The following is a 23,758-nucleotide window of genomic DNA, read 5'->3' as shown; positions in this document are numbered from 1 at the left end:
GGAACTGAGTTCTTGGAGGTCCCTCCCCGTGTGTGCTCCAATGTCATCAGCATGTGTCACGTTGTAGTTCTCCCTGGCCACTCCAGGACTCTGTCCTGAAAGGAAAAACAGAGCGTGTTGGCTGATGGTCTACGCTGCTTTCCCCAAACCGGACTCTGCAAAGCGCCGTGCACGCTTCTCCTCCCCCTGGCTGCCTGGGTTGTGAGGCATCATTGTGCCCATTTCACTGGTGAAGCAACTGTGACAAAGAGAATATAAAACCCCTGGATAGAGTAGTAGTAAGAATTGGTTCAGGAGGGATTTGATATCATTTCTTCCTCAAACGTTTGGTAGAACTGACCAGTGAACCATCTGGTCTGGGGTCTTTAATAAATGCACCCCTACTCAGATCGTTTCTCTCTTTTTGTGTGGGTTTAGAAGATTTTGTCTCACAAGGAATCGGTTTACTTCATCTAGGTTATCAAGTTTATGGGCATAAAGTTGTCTGTAGAATCCCTTCATTCTTTGTTGTCCAGGGGACATGCAGTGATGTCCCCTCTGTCATTTCTGATATTAGTGATTTGTGTCCTCTGTCTCTCTCTTTTGTAATTAGCCTGTCTAGAGACTCATGAGTTTTGTTGATTTTTTTCAGTGATCCGGCTTTGCGTTCATTGATTTTCTGTATCGATTTCATTCAGTATACATTTCATTGATTTCTGCTCTCATTTTGTTATTTCTTCTGCTTACTTTGGATTTCATCTGCCCCTTCTTTTTACTTTCCTATGTAAAGTTCTAGAGGGTTCATTTGAGAGTTTTCTTGATTTGTAATGTATACATTCAATGCTATACATTTCCCTCCAAGCACTGCTTTCACTGCATCCCAGAAAGTTTGAAAAATTAGGCTTTGGTTTTCATTTAGCTTAAAATATTTTAAATATTCTCTTGGGATTTCTTCTGTGACACACGTGGTATTTAGAAGTGTGCTGGTTAGGGGCGCCTGGGTGGCTCACTCGGTTAAGTGTCTGACCTCAGCTCAGGTCATGATCTCACTCATTGTGAGTTGAGCCCCAAGTCAGGCTCTGTGCTGACAGCTCAGAGCTTGGAGCCAGCTTCACATTCTGTGTCTCCCTCTCTCTCTCTGCCCCTCCCTGCTCAGAGGCTCTGTCTCTTTCTCTCTCTCAAAAATAAATAAACATTAGGAAGAAAAAAAAAAGAGAAGTGTGCTGTTTATTCTCCAGGAATTGGGGAATTTCCCAGTTATCTTTGTGTTGTTAATTTCTAGTTTAACGCCAGGGCTAAGAGCAGACGTTGTGTGATTTCTAATCTTTTAAATGTGTGCTTACTGCCCAGAACGTGTCCTATTTTACTGAATGCTCCATGTGAGCTGGAGAAGATGTTGTTGTTAAATTAAGTAGCCCTCAGATGTCCATTACCTCCAGTTGATAGTTGCTGTTGTTGATTTCAACCATGTCCTCACTGCTTTCTGCTGCTGGATGTGTCAGTTTCTGATGGGGGGTGAGGAGCCTCAACCATAATAGTGGGTGCTCCTTTCTCCTTGTGGCTCCATTAGCTTGGGCCTCCCAAATTTGACGCTCTGTTGTCAGGCACATACATGTTGAGGACTGGTACATCTTCTTGGAGAACATACATTGCTTTTTGTTGTTGCTGACAACTTTATTTGCTTTGAAGCCTGCTCTGTCTGAAATTAACGTAACTACTCTACTTTCTTTTTTTTTGATTAGCCTAAACGTGTGTTTTCCTCCACTGACCTTTAATCGCAATGTCTTTACATTTTAAGTGGGTTTCTTACAGCCAACATATAGTTGGATCTTGTCTTTTAAATCTACTGAAAATAGGGGCGCCTGGGTGGCTCAGTCGGCTAAGCGTCCGACTGCAGCTCAGGTCACGATCTTGCGGTCCACGAGTTCGAGCCCCGCGTGGGGCTCTGTGCTGATGGCTCAGAGCCTGGAGCCTGTTTCCGATTCTGTGTCTCCCTCTCTCTCTGCCCCTCCCTCGTTCATGCTCTGTCTCTCTCTGTCCCAAAAATAAATAAACGTTTAAAAAAAAAATCTACTGAAAATATCTTTTAATTGTTGCATTTAGCCCACTGGTGTTCAAAGTGATTATGGACATAGCTGGGTTAATATCTACCATATTTGTAACTATTTTCTCTTCATTGCCCTTGTTCTTTGCTCCTGTTTTTGTCGTCCACTCTTTTTCTTCCTTTTGTGGCTTTAACTGAGCATTTAATGATTCAGTTTTCTCCACTTTCTTAGCATATCACTGATATTTATTTTTTAACCCTTTTTAGTTGTTGTCCTAGGGTTTGTAATATACATTTATACTAATCCAAGTCGACTTTCAAATAACGCTTCGCCGTTTCACGAGAAGTGTGAGTGCCTTATAATAAGAAAATAATCCTAACTCCCTCTTCCCATTCCCAGTGGTCTTGCTCTATTTCATTGCACTTAGGGGTAAGCAAATGCAAGTAGGTGTGTGCGTGTGTGTGCACACTCACAAAATCAATACATTGTTGCTATTATTACTTGGAACAAGAACAAAGTTTTGTCTGTTAGCTCAATTAAAAATAAGAATTTACTGGGGCGCCTGGGTGGCGCAGTCGGTTAAGCGTCCGACTTCAGCCAGGTCACGATCTCGCGGTCCGTGGGTTCGAGCCCCATGTCTGGCTCTGGGCTGATGGCTCAGAGCCTGGAGCCTGTTTCCGATTCTGTGTCTCCCTCTCTCTCTGCCCCTCCCCTGTTCATGCTCTGTCTCTCTCTGTCCCAAAAATAAATAAAAAACGTTGAAAAAAAATTTTTTTTAAAAAAATAAGAATTTACTTTACTTTCACCCTTTCTCCTTTGATGTAGATCTGAGTTTCTGATCTATATTATGGTCCATCTCTGGGAAGAACTTCTTTTAATATTTCTTATAAGGCACGTCTACTGAAAATAGCTTCCCTCAATTTTTGGTTGTCAGAGAAAATCTTTATTCTTTACTTTTTGAAGGATGATTTTGCGGGGCACTGAATTCTAGGTTGGCATTTCCTTCCTTTTCCAACACTGAATGTTTAACTCCCCTCCCTTCTTGCTTTCTGGTTTTTGAGGGGAAAATCAATGACTCTTTGCTCCTCTGCAGATAGGTGGCCCTCACCCCCAGCTGCTTTTTGGTATGTATATGGCTTAATGTTCTGTGGGGTTCCTGTATCTGTGGTATGCATCTGAAATTAATTCAGGGGAAGTCTCAGTCATTACTGTTTCAAATATTTGTTCTGTTCCTTTATTTCTCTTCCGAGACTCCCATTATGAGTGTGTTATACTTCTTGTTTATGTTTATTTTTGAGAGAGAGAGAGAAGGAGAGAGAGAGAGAAGACAGAGGATCTGAAGCACGCTCTGTGCTGACAGCAGACAGCCTGTCGCAGGGCACAAACCCGCGAACCGTGAGATGATGACCTAAGCTGAAGCCAGATGCTCCACTGACTGAGCCACCCACGTGCCCTGTTGTGCCTCTTGTAGTTGTCCCACACGCCTCAGATACTCTGTTCTGTTCTGTTTTGATCGTTGTTCTCTTTGCTTTCCAGTTTTAGAGGTTTCTGTGGGTATAGCCTCAAACTCGGCGATCCCTTCCGGTCTACTATTATGCCCATCAATGGCTTTCTTCGTGTCTGTTGCAGTGGCTTTAATCTCTAGCTTTTTTTGGTTGTTGTTGTTGGTTCTTTCTTAGAATTTCCATCTCTGCTTCCACTGCTCATCTCTTGCAGGAGAGCCCTTAGCCTGTGTACATCAGGGTTGTTTTAGATTCTTGGTCTGATGGTGGCAACATCCCTGCCTGTCTGGTTCTGATGATTGCTCTGTCTCTTCAAATAGTGGTGTGTGTTTGGTTTTCGTTTTTGGTTTTGTTTTTTTGCTTTTAGCACAGCTTGTAATTTTTTCTCGATAGCTGGACCTACTGTACTGGGTAAAAGAAACTGCCATAAATAGGCCTTTAGTTCTGTGGTGGGGTGGGGTGGGGGGGGCAGAAGTGCTCTATATCCTACGATTAGGTGTCAGTCTTTTAGGGGAGTCCGTGCCTCTGGTCATAAACTTCTCCAGTGTTTCTTGTCATATTTCTTCTAGAATGATCTGGAGTTGGGTATTTCTCTTCTGCCAGGTCAATCAGGCTCTACAGTACCCAAGGCAGCTAGGCTCTGTTTAGCTAGTTTCTTCTGAGGGCAGGCCTTGTGAAGAAGAACGCTGTGCCCTGGTATGTTTGAAGATGGTTCTCCCCACCCCCTGCCAGAAGCATTGGGGTATTTTTGTCTGATTTGAACTGCGGGAACCTGGCCAAACTCCTGGAGGTAAGTCTCACAATACTGCCCCTCCTCCCACAAATGATGGGGTCCTCTGGGAGACTGTAACTCTCAGAGTTGTCCCCACTGAGTCTCCAGCAATTTGTAATTTTGTTAAAGTTTATTTATTTATTTGGAGAGAGAGAGAGAGAGGGAGAGGGAGCACGAGCGGGGGAGGGGCAGAGAGAAGGAGAGACAGAATCCCAAGCACGTTCCACACCGTGAGCACAGAGCCCAACGTGGGGCTCGAACTCACAAACTGTGAGATCATGACCTGAGCTGAAATCCAGAATCGGACACTTAACCCACTGAGCCACGCAGGCGCTCCCAGCGATTTGTCATTCATAATTCAGGTTCCCTGGCCCCAGCCCCGGTTCCCACTGTGGTTTCCAGTGACGAGTATCTGCTCTGTATTCTCCTGGTATCTGTCTGTTCTTGGAAGGAGCTGGTTGTCCAGTGTCCTCCCCTCGCTTCAGGATCCAAGAAGAGTTGTGGATTTTTCGATGTCTTCAGCTTTTTATGTGTTGTTAGGACAGAGTGGTGACCTCCAGGCTGTATATAAATGTATATACCTGTTTCGTTTTTGCCAGAACAATTGTAAATCTTATCATGTGTCTTAACTTTGCTTTCCATATTTGCTTTACTAGCATAAAGATATTAAATTGATTTTTATATGTTGATTTTGAGTCCTCCGACCTTGTTGAACTCATCTGTAAACGAGGACAGTTTTTATTTCTTCCTTTCCCATCTGTGTTTTTTCTTTCCTTTTTCAAAAAATTTATTTATTTAGTTTTGAGAGAGAGAGAGAGAGAAAGAGAATCCCAAGCAGGCTCCTCACTGTCAGCGTGGAGCCTGACGCAGGGCTTGAAGTCATGAACCATGAGATGGTGACCTGAGCTGAAATCAAGAGTCAGACGCTTGACTGACTGAGCCACCCGGGCAACCCTGATTTTCGTTCCTTATTCGTCCTTTTCTCAGTGGCTAGAGCTTCCAGTCATGTTGAATATAAGTTGTGGGAATGGATGACCTTGCTTTGTTTGGAATATTAGTGGAACCGATTCAGTCTTTTACTGTTAAGAATCACACCAGATGTACATTTTTGCATATTCTCTGTATTGAGTTCAGGCGATCCACCTCTGTTCCTAACTTGCTGATGGATTTTATCATAAAGAGGTGTTGGATCTTGTCCGATGCCTTTCTGTGTCAATTTGAATCATCATGACATTTTTTTCCTTTGGCCTGTTGATATGGTGGGTCATGTGGAGTTTTGAATGTGAGACCACTCTTACATATCTGGAGTAAACCCCACGGAGGCATCTTATAGGGTTCTTTTTGTATATTGTTAGATTAATTAACACCCAATTGGTTTAATTGTGGTGGGACTATTAAGATTAAATATTTCATCTCGGTTGAATTTTTGTTTGTGGTTTATGAGAAATTATCCCATTTCTTCTAAGTGTCAAAGGTGAAAGCGTAAACTTGTTCATAATTATATTCGTTTCCCAGATCTGATGTAAGAAATGACCACAAACGCAATGACTTAAAACAACAGAAATTGATTCTCTAATAGTTCTGGGGGCCAGAAACCCAAAGCCGGGGTGTCAGAAAGGTTGGTTCCTTTGGAGGCTTGAGGAAATGTGTGTTCCATCCTCTTTCCTAAAATCAGGGCCACAGGCAATGTTGGCGCTTATCGGCGTGTGGTTGTGTAACCGCAGTCCTTGCCTTCGTCAGCATGTGGCTTACCTCCTGCACTTCTCTGTGTCTCAGATCCCACCCCCTGTTCTCTTACGAGCACGCCAGTGTTCGGCTTTAGGACCCACCCCAAATGCAGGGTGAACTCATTTGGAGATCCTTAACTTAATTACACCTGCAAAGATCCTATTTCCAACGACGGTTGTACAGTAAAACCTTGGGTGGAGAGCAACTTGTTCTGCAAATGTTCTGCAAGACGTGCAGACGTTTCTAATAAATTTTAACTTCATAAACGAGCGATGTCTTGCAATACGAGCAATACGTGATGCTGAGTATCACATGATCACAAATGAGCCAATGGTTTTTCTCTCCCCCCCTTCTCCCTGTGGGATCTTGGGTGATCATTTCCCATGCTTGAATGCTCAGTCCCAGGCCACAGCATTTGACAAAAGTCAGTGATTTTCTGGAACGTTGGAAGGTGCCCACAACTGGAACCAGTATATTTTATTTTATTTATTTATTTATTTTTTGCCACTTCAGAGAACCTCTGGACAGTCCTTTGCTTTTCTGTACAAGAGTGAGATTAGGAATGCTTTGCTTCCTTCTAGGTCAGGCTGCCTGCAGATGTAGACCCTTTCCTCTGTTGTCTTGTTGCCAGTTACATTAAATACAGTATATGACCAGAGTTTATTAACATGGTACTGTACTCAAGATCCATGCGAGTGGATACAACGGCCCCCGTGCAGAAAAAGGTTGAAAAGAAAGGCGGTAAGAAGGAGATGATTACGGTGGAAGTCAAGAAGGAAATCATCGAGAAGTACGAACAAGGTATGCGAGTAGCCGAAATCACAAGATTTTCTGAGAAGTCTGTGTCTGCATCTCGTCTGCACAGGAGGAGGAGAAAAAGGCAGTGGAATCCCTCGCTTCAGATGAGGTTAGGGAGATGTGTCAAATGTGGGAAACGGTGCAAAATTTTGTAGTAAAGCACCATCCGAATAAGGCTATAGCATTGTGAGTGATGAATCTGGTTCACGACAATGCAGTGTCACGTTTCTGTGAAATCCTCAAAAGGAGGCAAAAGCATCATTGGATAGGTTTCTTGTTAAAGTTGCACAGGAAAAAAAAGAGAGTCCATTGAGCCAATAGATGGCAGTGATTCTCTTAGCGACGGCGAAAGTGGTCCTACACAGTAACCCTCCTCTCTCTTGTCTCCCTCACACCAGCCGTGGAAGTTTTCAAAGATAAGTGCAGGTTAATTTGTTAATTTTTCTTTCTATTTTGTATTGTCTTTATTATTTTGTATTATCTTCCAGCATTGTAATCTTTTTTGTAGGAGTAATTTGGGGTTGTGGAACACATCCTCTGAGGTTCCTTATTTCTTACGAGGCAATTCGCTTTGATATACAAGTGCTTTGGATTACAAGCATGTTTCCGGAAATGAATTATACTCACAAACCAATATTTTGCCGTATTTATAAGAACGCAGGGTTAGGACTTGGACATATACCTTCTGGGGGACGCTAGTCAACCCACTACCACAGTATTCCATTATCTCCTGCGAGCTGAGAATGAGAAGTGCTGTGCCCGGTTTCATTGGCGATTTGTGTCTTTCCCCTTTAGTTTTGTCAATCTTAACTGAGGTCTATCAACCGTGTGTGATTTTTGGAAGAGCTGGCTTTCTATTTCATTGTCTTTTTGGAGTCTTACGTTGGTTCGTCTCCCGCTTGCCACCTTCCATGATTGTCCCTTGGTTGCCTCTTACATGAAGTCCAGGGGCTGTAGTCGTGATAAGCAGGGGGACCAGGGAACATGGTGTCTATGCTACCCTTGTCGGCCTGGAGAGAAAGTAGTTCTCATTTTAAGGATGAAAAACTGGGTTCGGTGCGTTAATCCCCTTCTCCCCAGATGTTAAGTGGAGGACGAGACTTGGTCGGGTTCTTCTGTGTCTGAGACTTCTTCCTCTTCTCTGTTGCTGCACACATTCTCCCCGCGGCCACACAGGAACACGCCCTCCTCACCCCAACCTGTAGTGTTCACACTCAGCGTTTCCAAAGCTTCCCAGGGAGGAGGCAGACCAGCTGGAGAGACAGCCAGCGTTATCGCCGAGACCTGGATATGGGCGACCTCACACAAGACCCTGGTTTCCCAAGGGTGAGCACTGGCAGCTCCATTGGTGTCTGAGAAGTGCCTTTCTTAAAGACTCGTAGGGGGAGGACCCACTGCCCTTGTTAGCGGTGGAAGTAGTGCCGTGATGAGCATCGCTTTTTAAGTTTATTTATTTTGAGAGAGACAGAGACGGTGCAAGTTGGGGAGGGGCAGAGAGAGAGAGAATCCCAAGCAGGCTCTGCACTGTCAGTGCAAAGCCCGACGTGGGGCCCGGACCCACAAAGCTGTGAGATCGTGACCTGAGACAAAACCAAGAGTCGGATGTTTAGCTGACTGAGCCACCCAGGTTACCCCATCAGCATCATTTCAGTGAAATGCAGTGGTTGTATAAGAGACCCCGTGCTGCTTGGTCTCTGACGTCCCAGTCCCTTCAGTGTAGACTTCCCCCTGGTGGTTCTGGAACTGTCTGCTGCTCTGTCCTCTCCTTCCGCCACATTAGCCATGACATAACACAGCTCTGTTTTCGCCACTGGAAATTTGTTTCGTTTGGTTGGTTATTATTTTTCCTATTCACTATACAATAATTTGACCTCTGGAAATACATTCAAGGGAATGTATTGTTAATGAAACAGGAAGAAAGATGGCAAGATGTTCCTGAGCGTGGAGGCTGTGCAGATGGAGAGACCTGACTTCACCTCCTGTCCCTGCGTCCTCCTGCTGTGGGGTACCCTGAGAGGAACCACACCTCTGAGCCCAGTTTCCCAGTTTCCCTCTGAGCCCACACCTGTTTCCCAGTTTCATGAAATGGGGATAATCAGCAGATTCTTCTTCTCATGGGTCGTCTTTTCTAAAAATGTTTTATTTATTTTTGAGAGAGAGAGACAGAGTGGACATGGGGGGAGGGGCATAGAGAGGGAGACACAAAACCCGAAGCAGTCTCCAGGCTCCGAGCTGTCCGCGCAGAGCCCGACATGGGCCCGAACCCACGAACCGTGAGGTCATGACCTGAGCCAGAGTCAGGCGCTTAACTGACTGAGCCACCCAGGTGCCCCTCTTTATGGGTCCTCTCAAAGTCTGTTTGAGAGTCCGTTACGACCACAGTGGTGGTTTTACAGGAAACGGAGCCTCGGAGATAAGAAGTGGTTCTTTATAGTCTGTCTTCTGTCTTCTTGTGTCCTTTCCTGGATAGAATTCACTCCTCCTTCCCCTTTCTCGTCTCCCTTAGCTTCTGCCTTGCTGTCACTGCACATCTGGCTCAGGCTTCTTCCTGTTTGCTTTCTCTGCTACCCATTCCTCCTCCCTCCCCCTCCTCCCCTTTCTTCTCCCTCCATCCCCTTCTCTCCTTCCTCCTTCCTCCCTCCCTCCCACCCTCCCTTCTTTTTCTCCTCCTTCTCCTTTACTTCCTCCTCCTCCCTGCTTCTCTCCCTTTCCTCCTGCTTCTCCAGCTCCTCTGACTCCCCAGTCTCTAACACCATTGAATGTTTACTGTGACCATGTCCGTAACCTGAGCTGGAACAGAAGTCCCAGCGCGAACTCACTGCCAGGTGCCTTCTTTTGTGCTGAAGATAGCCTGGTGATCTAAAGTATGTCCGGGGAAGAAGGAAGGTACATCAACACCCTTCTTCCAGATTTATTTTCATCACTTTCTTAGGGCCATCAAACACGAATTTCCCTCAAGGTCCTTGGCAAGATTCTGTGCTTTACTGGGTGACGACATCGACTGAAAGGTGTGGTGTTAGTCGATGCGGGACAGATGAAGTCACAGGTCAGCCCCCCTGCAGAGCCCCCATCCTGCACCTCGGTCTGAAATACAGGCTGTGGACTTGGTAGGGGTAACCAAGGAGGGCCTCTGGCAGCAGAGAGCTGCTCCCGGGGAACAGAACAAAACAAAACTTCCACGTTTGTTGAGAAAATGCTATATTAAGTCATCCGAATGGTCCTATTCGCTCATCTTTCAGCACTTATCCACTGAATGCCGGTTGTCTGCTGGATATACCTGTAGGCGCAGAGATTGTGACTGTTAGTAAAATTAAGATCCCTGCCCGTGTGGGGCTCACATTCTAGTTGAGAAGACACGGCAAAGAAAAAGTGGACAGAGACACAAGAAATCAGGATATGAGGGAGTGCTAAGTGCCAGGAGAGGAAAAAGCCAACGAAAGGGGTGAAGAGTACGCCTAGATGCCCTTCAAGGTGGGGGGGGGGGTGCAGCTGGAGTATGGGCGAGCCCCGGGATGATGTCGGGAGGGAGGCACAAAAGCATCAGGAAAAAGAGTATTATGGGCTCAGGATAAAGCGGATGCAGACTCCAGTGGCCGGGAGGGACAGGAAAGGAGGAATGGCTGAGGGGGAAATTAGTAGGAAGTGAAGTGAGAAATTAAGTAGCAAGGGTCCAGATGATATTGGTCTTTGAGGTCCGTGGGAAGGATTTTGAATTTTAATCCAATTAGGAAAAGAAGTCAATGGCAGATTTCAATCAGAGAAGGAGGGGCGGGGGGGGGGGACTGACTTACATTATTATTGGATCCACTCTGAGTCCCTAGTGGGGCTCAGACAGACAGACAGATGTGTATCAAGGCGGTGGGGGGGGGGGCCTTTACAAGTTCCTATAATGCTGGCTGGGAACAATGGTGATTTGGAGCGTTCATCTGGGGTGGATTTGGGATTTATTTTGAATGTACGAAATGGCAGGATTTGATGGTTGCTTTTGTTTAAAAAATTTTTTTAATGTTTATTTATTTTTGAGAGAGAGCACGTGGGCATGTGCAAGCAAGGGAGGGGCAGACAGGAAACGGAATCCCAACTAGGCTCTGTGCTGACAGCAGAGAGCCTGATGCGGGGCTTGAACTCACGAACTGTGAGATCGTGACCCGAGCTGAAGTTGGATGTTTAACCAACTGAGCCACCCAGGCACCCCGGTTGCTTTAGTTCTATATCTCAGAAAGAAGTCAGTCAGAGATTAAACTAAATGATTTGACCCGAGTCCCCGGAAAATGGTGTTAGCACTCATGAAGAATTCGAGGAGTGAATCACAAATATCAGGGAAGGAAGATTCAGAGATATGTTTGGTCCAGGTCGGAGCTGAGAGGCTCATGAAATATTCGGACAGACTTCCAATTAGATGTCGTATGAAGAATTTAGGGAAAAGATCATACCTATAAATTTATATGTAGCTATCGCAAGCGGTAAGAAATCCTTCAGTAAAACAAACCCCTGTATCCAGTTTTAGCCCAGCGTTTTCCAAAGCAATTTGACTAAGAAACCTTTTTTTTCCTTCGGACACTTATATGTGTTCTGGGAAGGGGGTGTCGCACAGAACACGTTCTCAGATAACGCTGGTGTGTGAAGCACAGCCTGGAGACCTCATAATTATATGTCTTGAAAGTTCACTGCTGAATTAAGAAGAAGAAGAAGAAATTGTCCTTGTTCATGCATGGAGGTAGCTTTGTAGAATCACTGCTTATGCAGCGTGTCTCCTCATTGTGATCCTCACGCTGAAATTAGTGAAAAATCTTTGTTGGAGGGAAAAGATGCTTCAATCCATTGGAGGCTGGGTAGCAGTTTTCTCCTGCCACCTTATAAATATGTCAAAACTCTCAAGGTCTGAAGCAATTTATTCTGAAAGTAGGAGGGGGAATAGCAGGAGAACACTTGGCAGGTTGATTGCAATCTGTCACGGTGAAGGAGGTTCATAAAGCATGTGGGCATTGCGTTTAGGGCGAGTTTTCAAACTATGAATAAAAAGTCATTAGTGTTTAGTATATAGTGAAATGTATTTAGGTTTGAAACACTGTTTTTAATTCAACATACTAGAATGCTCTGACGTGGAAAGAAATGGAATGGAATGGATTAAAATATGAAGAAGCAATATCAGAGCGCATCCCAGGGAGAGGATGAAATATTATTTCCTCTATCTTTGTTTCAAATCTGTGTGTGTGTGTGTGTGTGTGCGTGTGTGTGCACATGTGTGTAAGCTCACATAGCGTGGACCGGATTGGGCTGGTGCACAATATATTCTTCAAGAGGGCGGTGATAAGTCAGTTGGAAGGCTAAGACGATAGATGGATGACTTCATCCATGACTTAACAGATAGAGAAGAAGAAGATTAAAGAAAGCCTAATTCGAGAGTCTGTCAGTAGTGTTTACATCAGGAGCTCACATTGAATGACTAGTCAATTTCTGCCCACTGTCCATTTGAGTGTCCTTTGAATCGTGTCCCTTGCCTGTCACCCTGCAGCCTCCCCTGGTCCCAGAGACCTCCTGTTCTGAGCCTCACACTTGCTTGAAACAAACTATCATGACAGTCACCTGGCTGGCCTTCCATTCTTGCATCCTCCAATTCGTTCTCCACGTAGCTCTGAAAATATAAATACGATCAAGTCTCTCTCTCACCCCTGGACTGGCTTGTCGTCCCCTTTATGATAGGATTCAAAATACATAATCTAATATAAAGATGCCTGGGTTTTGCCTCCTATTTGGGTTCGTTTAGGTTCAGTGTCAACTGTGTCAATCCTGCACATCTCACAATCCATCTGTGTCTTCCCTGCCTCTAAGCTTTATTGTTCCTTATATTTCTGTCAATCTGTGTCTTTTAATCTTCTGATCTTTGAATGCTAAGGTGATTATTGACATGGAGGGTTGGAATCTGCCATTTTATTATTTGTTTCAGTCTTCTGTCTCCCTCATTCCTCCGTTGTCCCTTCTTGCCTTTCCATGGGTTACCCAAACAACTTTTTTACATCTTGACTTCCTGGTAGTATTTTTTGGATGTATCACTTGGTATAGTTTCTTCGTGTGTACTCCTCACAGACTGCTGGTATGTTGGTGTTTTACCACTTTGGGTGTAGAACCTCCTTCCTTCCTTCCTTCCTTCCTTCCTTCCTTCCTTCCTTCCTTCCTTCCTTTTCTGTCTTCTTTCTCTCTTTCTTTTTTTAAGAACCCACTTTCATCTGGGACCTTTTACACTCCCAATCATTACAGTATGACCATGTTAAGTATTTTCCCTCTGTGTGTCACGCACCATATTGAACGATGGTGTAAGTTTAGCTTCAACCCCAGATATGATTTAAGAACCTCATGAGGGCAATGATGGTCAATTATATTTATATGTATTTTTACTCATTCCGAAGTTCTTTCTTTAGTTCCAACCTTCTTCTCTGAACATGTCCTTTATGTTTAGGGAACTTGTTCTAGAATTAGAAGCTGTTGAGGTTTGCACAACGCTGTGGATATACTAAAAACCATTGGGTTATAATCTTTAAACTGGTGAGCTATATGGCTAATGGATTGTACTCCGTAATCCTGTTTGAGAGTAATATGTGTGGCACCCCTTGAGGGCTATGCTTTAGTTAGAGCCAGCTGGTTGCGGTTTTGTTCAGTCTTTCTATATCCTTGCCAGTTTTCTGTCTACTAAATTTTCGATTACTCAGATAAGAGGGATTAAATCTCCAACCATAATTTTATATATTTTTTGTTTCCCTTTCAGTTTGCGTGATTTGCTTAATGTATTTGAAGCCCTGTCCTTAAGTTTATACACCTTAGATTGTTGTGTCTTCATTGTGTCTTGACCAGGTAATCATTTGGTGATGTCCCTTACTGTCCCTAATAATCTGTTTTGCTATGCAGTCTCCTTTTACCTGAGGTTAATATAACCACTCCAGGTTTTTTTTTTTTTTTTTTTTTACTACTGTCTTCATGGCATATCTTTTTCTATATTTTAAATTTTATTTATTTAAAAATCTTTTTATAGTGTTTTTATTTTATTTTTGAGACAGAGAAACAGAGCATGAGCAGGGGAGAGGCAGAGAGAGAGAGGGAGACACAGAATCTGAAGTAGACTCCGGGCTCTGAGCTGTCAGCACAGAGCCTAATGCAAGGCTCAAACTCATGAACCATGAGATCATGACCTGAGCCAAAGTCGGACGCTTAACCGAGTGAGCCGCCCAGGCACCCCTTTCCTGCCGTTCTTTAGGGTACTTTACTTAAGAAAAAAAAAAGAATTCTGTTTTGGTTTCTCCAAAATGTTTTTGAGTATATATCTATATTTGTATCTATCTATTGGTTGTTGCTCTAGGGATGACATACACATATTTACAGTTATTTACAATTAAATTACAATTTTATCACAGTCTGCTCATATCAACATTTTACCACTTTAAGTAGGGTGTAGAGATCTTACCACAATTTAAGTCACTTTATCCACCTGCCCATGTGCTATATGACCTTACATATCACGTCTATTATTATGATATTAACATAGTATTTGTTGCTTATTGTGAGTCAGCTGTTGCTGAATGTTTTACCCAAATATTTTTATATCCATTCCATGAAATACTTATTAATATTGTTATGCTCTTTTTATAGATAGTCAATAACACTTTTTGCAGCATTGTCCTGCAGAAACTCGGATTTAGAGACGTTAAGTTACTCCACTGAGGGTCTGGGTCAAGATGCCGCTCAGGTTCTACACGGGTGTATCATGTTCATTCTGGATTATCGCCTGTTTCAGGATGAAATTGCTCACGGATGCTACCAAGCTGGGAAGTGGGGTAAGAGGAAATCCTCGGGGGCCGGGAGGTCAAGCCTGGCTCCGCCACAAACAGCTCCGAATTTGGGCAGGTCCTTAAACCAGTCGGCCACTCGTTCCTCCTCCGCAAAAGCAAATGTTTACATTCGACAGCCTCTCACATCTGTGCCGCTCAGGCCCTCTGAGCTAGAGATTGGCCAGCACATTTGGTTATGAGTGCTTTAGTTTTAATATTACGTAGAGGCATTTGTGTTACGGATGAAACCTAGCCTTTTACCTTAGTTCAGGGCTAAGTGTGACTCCAGCTCGCTCTAGAAAATATTAACCCAACAAGATGCTTTGAACAGGATCGGAGGTTCTGATGTCAGTGTGTTTGCGAGGGCAACTTCCTTTATCCCCCTTTGGGGATTCATAATGTGCTTTCACCCCCAGCATCCTGGAACTCATGATCCACTTCAATTCCTGTTAATCCAGCATTTTTCAAGCTGGACTCCATTTCACAACATACCCTTTTAACCGTCGTTGAGAAAACTTGGATTGGATTTCTCTGGCTTGAGTGCAGACTGACACCTGACTTCTCAAACCACCCCTCTCGGAAGGTTCCGCAAGGTAGACCTAAACAGAACGGTTGTTGGATGGCTATTTTATTTTTTCCCTGTTCGTTTGACAGGCGTAGAGAGTCTGTGATTTGTATAACGGATGATCATCAATTAGGGACTCTTTCTGACTCTTCATCATTTTATTTTGACAACTGACAAATGAGAACCCACTCTGTACGCCTACTGTGTGTGGGGCTTATGTGTTAATGCAAGAGTGAGAGAGAAAACAGTAAACGCGTGAATTAATCAAATCGTCGCAGTCGGACTGGCCTTCTTTCCACCCTCAGAACCCAAGCTTTTGTCAGCCGGGTTCCAGGAACTAATTAGGAGCGGGCACACTTACACAAGTGTGATGCGTTCACTGAAACTAATAGCTGCCGTCTGCAGCTCTGAGTCACTGATGGGATTCGTAAGGACACGGCTATCTTGGCCTCGTACGCATCTCTGCAAACCTCCGCTCGTTTGTGAAAAATAATGTCTCATTTCCAATGACCTCAGTTTCATACTTTAAGATGCTTGGAAATGATATCTAAAGTGTAGACAAGCGGTTTTAGGAATTTCTTCAAGTTTCTGTCAACAGGGCTGTGGGTAGGATATGTGGCCAAGACAGAGAGACTCATCATTCTGTCCCCGGCAGTGGCGACATGACTGTGTGCCTGTGAGCTTGCTGGCCTGAGGCATCCTGGGAGAGACCCGCGGCAGGGGAGTTGCTCGGTGTGTCCCACGTTCCATGGTTCCGTGCGTGCCACATGACCAGCCTAGCACCCCTCCCTGCTACTGACAAAGACATCAACCCTGCCCTTTGTTCCAAACCTTGCTCGGCCACCTCCTCTTCTCCAGAGCATCCCAGATCGCTGCAGGCTATGTGACTCATCTTCTCCCAGAGCGCAGGATCTGAACCTCATTTATGTGGGCGGCACGTTCTTTCCAGGTTGCATTCTGCTCTTTAAGGAGCACGCCTCCTTCCCCCTCCTAGACCCTGAGGCCCCCGTGACCTGGCCCCGCAGGGAGGACCCTCGAAGCTTCTCATCATGAACCCACATGCGGCTGCCAGTGACAGGGCTGTGTGCACCTGTAGGGCTGGCGCCTCGGAGGGACCAGAGCAGGCAGCGGCGACGGCTCTTTGAGGGCTTTCCCAGGGGAGAGACCCTTGAGGCCGAGTCATGGCTGGGAGTGTGCCCGGCCAGTGATGACGGAAAGGCATTGTAGGGTGACAAAGGGTGATATAGGAAGGGCCCCTTAGAAGTCAGGGTGTGGAATAGGGTTGCAAAGGACAAGTGCTGGTAAGCGAAGGCGGAGGCAGATGCCAAACCACTCAGAACCGTCCTACAGCCCACGGCCACATGCGTGGCAAACGCTTACTAAGCAGTTAATACCAGGCACACGTCACTCCAGGCTTTGTGGAGATGCTGGGAAGAGTGAAGTGCCTGCTCTTGGGCTTATGTTCTTGTTGGTAAGATAGGCACTTCAAATCCACGATGCAAAGTCATTTGCAGAAACGAGTGCTCTCAAGTATGCAACACGGGGTGATGTGATAGTTAAGGAAGGAAAGGAGGTAAGGGCTGCTTTAGGCTAAGTAGTGAGGGACAGCCTTCCAGAATGGGAATCGGAACGCTAAGCCAAGCGCTAAGGGAAAGATCCCCGGGGAGCACATTCTGGAGATTGGGAAGAGCTAAGGCTCAGCAAAAGGCTCGGCAGATGAGCAATGGGTCCAGCAGAATAAGGGCAGGGGGTGAGAAGGACAAGAGCAGGGACGTGGGCAGGAAGCGGCTTCAGACTCTAAGTAGGGGAGGGCCATTCTGCACTCCCCCTGGCCCTGGAAGGAGAATGGGTTACAGTCGGGGGAGGTACAAGGGTTGAAGGACACATTCGTAGGAGGGAGAGGACAGTGGCTTGGAGCAGGTGATGAGGGAGGTGGGGAGAATGAACTTGACCACTCCTGACCACCGTCAGCCACACAACCGAGTCCCCGGCCCCGCTGAGCCTCACCGGGATGGCTGAGTTAGCCACTTCCCTGGCCTGTCTCATTTCTCTGCCATCTCCCTGTACAGGACCTCCAGGAATATTGCCTTTTTAAACTTTCATTAGTATAGAACCTATGCAGAAAAGAGCACATATATGAGCAAATGGTTTGATGAACTTTTACAAACTGAATGCTCCGGATAACTGGCCATCCTCAAGCTGCCCCTGCTGCCCACCAGTCACTGTCTACTCTCAAGCACCCTCAACCTCCGTCCTGACTGCATAGATGGGTATGACCCACATTTCCACTTAGTACGAATGGAATATAGTGTGTGTTCTTCTGTGCCACGCTTCTCCCCTCTACACTGTGGGACTTGTGTGTATGATTGTGTGTGAAATAATTTTTTAAAAAGTTTTATTTATTTTGAGAGCGAGAAAGAGAGCTAGAGATCTGGGGAGGGGCAGGGAGAGAGGGGGAGAATCCTGATGTGGGGCGCAAACTCACGAACTGAGAGACCGTGACCTGAGCTGAGATCAAGAGTCGGGCACTTAACCAACGGGGTGCCCCCATGTGCAGTCCTTTTGAAAACCTAAGTCACAGCATGTCACTCCTCTGCCCGACCTCTGATGGCTTTCTGTCACATTCAGAATAAGACCCTTACATTGGTGCACAAGTGGCTACCTATTCTGGCTCCCCTGCCTCTCCCTGCCTCTTCTTCTGAACCCGCCCCCGCTGCTGTTCCTGGAAGCCACCAAGATATTCCCTATGTCAGAAAGCCCCTGTGTGAGGTTGCATTATGATGCCCAGTTTATAAGGGTGACTTACCCTATGTCACAGAACTCAGACAATGAAGAGGCTACATGCAACCTTGAATATCCTTTTCAGTGTCCAGGGCTCTCTCCTCCCTGATGGCCTGACCTTCGACACAATGAACACAGGCCTCCTGCTGTCCCCCACACCCTCCTCTTGGGACACAGTGACACAACCACCCTTCCTCTCAGTTGCCCTTCACTTCGGAGCCATGCACTTTCCATATTCCTTCCTTCCCCTGGAATGTTCGCTCACCCTGATCCCAGCCCGCCCCCGCCACCACTGCCTCACCTGCTTGCTATTACAACTTGGTTTATAAATATCCTGTCCGTTGGCCGTGGCTTAGTTGAACAAAAGGCATTTTCTTGATATGGAAGCTGGGAATCTGGAGTCGGGGAATGTGGACTACAGCCCGTCTCAGCCGCTGCCTCTCTCTGACTTAAACTGCAGGCGACTGACTGGTAGCTAGCAGTAACCAGCAGTCATCGCTGAGTAGTTAAGAACTTGGATTCAGACCTCCTGGAGTTGGAGAGCAGCTTTCCTGCGGTGCTCAGTGTTTGGGAAGGTTAAATGAGTTGGTACACGTAGAGCATCTAGAAGAGCATGCAGCCCAGGTGTGTTCAATGGATGGCACCCGTGGCTCGTTCTTCTCTGAGAAGGCTCTGCCTTCTCCTCCAGGAGTCCTCTCCAGGTATTCCCCGAGGCTCCTTCTCCCTGCTCCCCGGGGAACACAGCCTGGGATCTCGCCGGGCAGGCTAAATGGGCTTCTCCTTTTCCTTTTCTTAGTTGTGGCCATGCACATGTCCTCAGCTAGGCATTTTGCTTATTTTTAAGTAAAGTCAGGAAAGGTGTTTTAGGTCTTTGTAGGCTGTGTGTCTGGCAGAGATGAGGTGTTTGCTGGATTTTCTAGTTGGGCAAAAGAAAAGGAAAGTCCACAGTTTCCCACGAGATGGCGCTGTGAGTCCACAATCACTGTGAACAGGGATTCGGGAAAGGGAGAGAAACAGACTAAGACCCTGTACAAACTGGCGTCAGGCCCATCCCTTTGGGGGCCAGGGCCACTGATCCTTGGAATTTGCACAGCACAAATACAAGCCTTTTCTTAGACAACACGTGTTTCATCAAGCTTTCTTTTCTGATGTTAGGGGAAAATCTATAAAGGGCCAGGTGAGAAACCTTTTATGGAATATTGGCTGTAGGACATTCCGTGCATATGTATAATTTCATTTCATAGTTTACTGAGTGAATAAATCCTTACAGTCACTTTGCAAAGCGTGCATTATTATCCCTGTTTCATAAGGAGCAAACTGAGGATTCCACAGGTCAAGTTCCTGGCCAAGGCTCGCTTCCAGCTCTCTCCTGTGGTGTCAAGTCAAGCTCCAAATACTCCTTCCAAATTTCAAGCCTCTGTTCTTTTCCGTTCCAGTGCTCTGCCTTTTCAGAGAATGATGGCATGAACTGCATGGATAACTCATCCATACGTTGGGCATAGTTTTCCTCTCCAGAGAAAGGGGCTCTGTCCCCACGGGGAGTGCAGGATGAAATCACACAATGGAGGGGCCATCTGTGAGTTCATCAACAGCTTCTGCACATGGTCACTGCATGCACCTTTTCTTGCATTAGGTTGCTGTGCTCAAATTACTAGTTTATGCTCTAAGGAGTCTGGGCTTTGGGCCTCCCTTCTACCTCTATAGTGGATTTTCCAGTTCTTACTGCAGGCTGATATAATGCAGGTAGCAAAGGGTCAAGAATTGTGCCCCTGGCCTCTTTTTCTCCCTAGTTTACTAGATGACCCCAGGCAAAACATGCACCTTTTCAGAATTCTAATTTGTTGACTTCTGAGACCAGATAGGCTAGTGAGAAAACCTCCCTTTTTCTGCTCATCATATGATAAAGATCTAAGACTTTTATGCTCCCCTTATTATAGGTCTCCTGTAGTGTCCAAATTGCTTTCATTCACGAAGATACATTTCTCTATGCCTATCGGCACTGAACAAGGCAGAGAGGTGGGTGAGATCCCTGCCCCATGTCCTTAATCGGATGGCCCCACCCCACGTTCAGTCTGCTGTCTGAAGAGAGAAGCATCTGGACACAGTGCAATCATTCTTAGCTAGGAATTGGTGGTCTGAGGCACACCAGGGGCTTGTCCTGAGCCTAATAGCCCAGAAAGCGCCTGCTCAAACAGGTTATTCCATCCCTCCAGCACTGAGAAGGGCTTCCTTGACTCTTTATTACTGCCCTGTATCAGTTTTCTGTTTTGTGCCATAGCAAATAATTTTAAAATGACACAGACATATCACCCAGCTGCTGTTTAGAAGTCTGACATGGGTCTCACTGACCTGATGTCAGGAGGACCGTATTCCTTTCTGAAGGCTCTAGGAGAGGATGCATCTTTTTGCCTTTTGGGGTTTATAGAGGCCGCCTGCATTCCTTCATGCACGTCCCCTTTTTCCATCTTCAGAGCCAGCCACATTGCTGTCTTCTGGTCACATCCAAGAAAGGCTGTTTGCTTTGGAGGAGTATTGTGACTACATCAAGCCCATCTGGATATTCCAGGATAATCTCTCCATCTCAAGGTCCTTAACTCCAATCCCATCCACAGAGTCCCTTTTGTGATGTAAGGTAACATATTCATGGGCTCTGCGGATTAGGATGTGGACATCTCTGGGGCACCATAATTCCACCTTCCCAGGGTGGGAATTGTGGGTTCATGGAGAAATCTTTCTTCTACTTACTTGTGCCTTATTTGGAATCAAAGAGCAAATTTCTTTATACAAAAAAGATGTACTTCAAAGAAATTAAAAAATTAGAACAGTACTCCTTTTTCCTTCGTTCAGATATGCAGATATTTTATGGGAAAGATCCTTGTGAATTTGGTCTGCCTTGCTTGAGAATAGTGATCTTTATTCATATCCTCTCTTCCCTTAAGAAGGAGGGAAAAACATCACATGACAGGAACCCAGGCCTTTGGGTACATTTGGAGAAAAGTCACCAAAATGGTGGTTTTCTCAGGTGGCTTCTGGCTTCCAAAGAGTATCTCTCTGTTCTTAGGACCTCAGGCACACTGTATATAGATAATAATAGTAACAGTCCTAGTTAAATAGAAGGTTATAGCTGGAGATCTTTGGACAGTCCCTGGGATGCTCAAGCTTTTACACATTCTTCTGTGTGGGAATTTATAGGAAATTTGAGTCTTCTATTAGGAAAGGGAAAGAGAGAGAGAGACGATGAGCCTTATTTATTGTTTCTGCTTGCATCCAACAGATAGTCTTTGAATGTCTTCTCGAGACAGACAATGTGCTAGAAATGAAGGATACAGAGAAGAATACATACCATTTCTATTCTTGGAGAGCTTACAGTCTAGCATGGAAGAAGGAACACTGGAGGAGTAACCCACACTCTAGTAGAGGTTCGGTGAGGCTGTTGAGCAAGGAAGTGCAGGAAGCTATGGAGACGTGACTCTTAGAGGATGAGGAAGTGGGCCGGTGCCGTGGGAAGGGCACTGGAGGGCATAGGGGGCTGAGATCTGGTTCAGAACCCACCACAGATATACTGAGCCAGCCAATCATCCTACATAACTTCAATTCTAATGAACTTTAGTGGGTCCTCTCCCCCTCCTTGGGCACCTTCTCTGTTCCTGAGGGGGTCAGACAATATAACCCTGAAGTCATCTGGCCTCGGAAGTGGGGGTCCTCAAGTATGGGGAAGAGAAGGCTCTGAGATGTGGCCTGGTGGCCTCAGTTGGGCGCAGCTCTCTTTTGTGACAGACATCTTTTCAGCCAGTGATGGCAAACTCTACTTCCATGGCCACTTGTTGGAAATGATGAAGTCACTTCCCGTGAAGCATACGTGATTCATTTTTCTCATCTGTACCTCATGGAATCGTCATTCATTCTGAGTTTTATGGCAGAAAGAAAGAAAAAAGGAAGGAAGGAAGGAATAAATAAAGAAAAATAAAGAGCAACTCTGTCTCTTTCCCTCACTCACCATCCTTAACCTGGAAATGGAACCTCTAAGGCAGGGGGAAAAATGAATTTGGGGGTAAATGGATATGTCAGAAAACTAGACTTGGATAAATAAGATACTGTTAAAATAATCACTGATGATATATTTAGGGAAAAAAAGACTACCATTCTCTCCATGAACACCTATAAAAATAACCAGAGCATCAGCATCTGAGAACATTCCACAGGAGGTATTGAGACCATGTGACAAAGATTGTTACAGAAGGTGAGGGGAACAGAAATGGGTGGGGCGTGGTCTCCGCTGTCACAGAGCTTACAATCAGACTAGAGAAGTAGACAAGCATGTGAAAAAGGTGCATAATCACTGTGGTGAGAAAAAACATGAGTCTATGCCAAGTGTCATTTGAATGAAAGAAGCCAGTGAGTGCCTTGCTGCAGGCAGGTGGGGAGGTTTGGCTGATGTTGGAAATGAGTTTTGAAGGACAAGTGGGGAGACTACATGTGGGATGGAGAGAGAAGGACAGCCCGGGCAGTGAGGACAGCGTGTGAGGACGGGAGGAGCATGAGGGAGCCAGGCGTGCTTGGGTTGGGCAGTGGTGAGCCGTGTGTGGCCGGGTTGTAGAAGCAGGTGGGGTTCAGGGACTATGTGATGTGCTCAGGGCTCACACGAGCACAAAGGACTGCCATAGGCCTAAAAACTTGAGATCTCGCTGGGAGAAGGCACTTGAGAGCCCCACCTGTTTAACTACTGATTCAGAGAGGCAGAGGGAGGGCTAAAGTGATGGCCGATGACGCTCATGCCTTTCACCCAAAACCCTTTATTTGTGTGGTGCCATCGGAGTGATAGCCCCTTTCTAGAAGCTAGGGACCCATGGGCCAAGGTGGGAGACAGAGTCCCCAACATGATGGAGCTTACGTTCAGGGGAGAAATACAAATATTAAAGAAGTTAAATAAATAAATAAGGTATCAATTAATGAGTGTTGGGCAGGAAATTAAAATAGGATATCGAGGGGCGCCTGGGTGGCGCAGTCGGTTGAGCGTCCGACTTCAGCCAGGTCACGATCTCGCGGTCCGGGAGTTCGAGCCCCGCGTCAGGCTCTGGGCTGATGGCTCGGAGCCTGGAGCCTGTTTCCGATTCTGTGTCTCCCTCTCTCTCTGCCCCTCCCCCGTTCATGCTCTGTCTCTCTCTGTCCCAAAAATAAATAAACGTTGAAAAAAATTTTTTTTTAAAAAATAAAATAGGATATCGAATAGGAAGTAACTGGTGACTATTTTAGACAAAAGGTCAGGGAGTGCTCCCAGAGGAGATAACATTTCAGCTCAGTTCTGGTTAACAAGTAGGAGCTGGGCACACAAAGATCAGAGGGGGGAATATTTCTGGAAGGAGGATGGCTAGAACAAATACACCAGCACATGCTGAGTAAGAGTTTTTAGCGTTTAAGCAGACAAAGCACCTCTAATATGTCTGGGTCATGGCAGAGGGTGAGCCGTTGGAGAGGAGGTCTTGGATGTATATTTGGGGAGCTCCCGTCAGTTAGGGCTGGTACCTACAGAGCAAAGGCCCCCTGAAGGGCTGTGAGCCAGGAGATGATGTAATAAACCCATGTGTTTGTTGAAATCATTCCGGCTTCTCCATGGAGATTGCAGAAGTGGAAATGGTGAGGGGCTGTCACAGTAGTCCAGAGAAGGGAATGATGGCTTGGACAAGGTTGTACAAGGGGCAACAAAGAGATACTGGACAGTACAGGATGAACTTCGGATGAGGAATGAGATGTCGTGGCGTTGCTGGTCG

At 45.8% G+C, this 23,758-nt stretch overlaps 1 long non-coding RNA gene across 1 annotated transcript; it reads right to left on the bottom strand.

Annotated features, from left to right (window-relative positions):
• Positions 1-9,720: 9,720 nt before the first annotated feature.
• LOC121043028 (uncharacterized) lies at positions 9,721-21,902 on the bottom strand. The gene is made up of 2 exons (XR_005796654.1): positions 18,292-21,902; positions 9,721-10,101 (listed from the first exon to the last, which is right to left on the bottom strand). It is a non-coding gene; the product is annotated as an uncharacterized LOC121043028 (long non-coding RNA).
• Positions 21,903-23,758: the final 1,856 nt, after the last annotated feature.

This window comes from Herpailurus yagouaroundi, unplaced genomic scaffold (assembly GCF_014898765.1).
Source record: "Herpailurus yagouaroundi ecotype Mexico unplaced genomic scaffold, PumYag 186, whole genome shotgun sequence".
Classification (NCBI taxonomy): Eukaryota; Metazoa; Chordata; class Mammalia; order Carnivora; family Felidae; genus Herpailurus; species Herpailurus yagouaroundi.
This window is presented reverse-complemented; position numbering and strand designations above follow the sequence as displayed.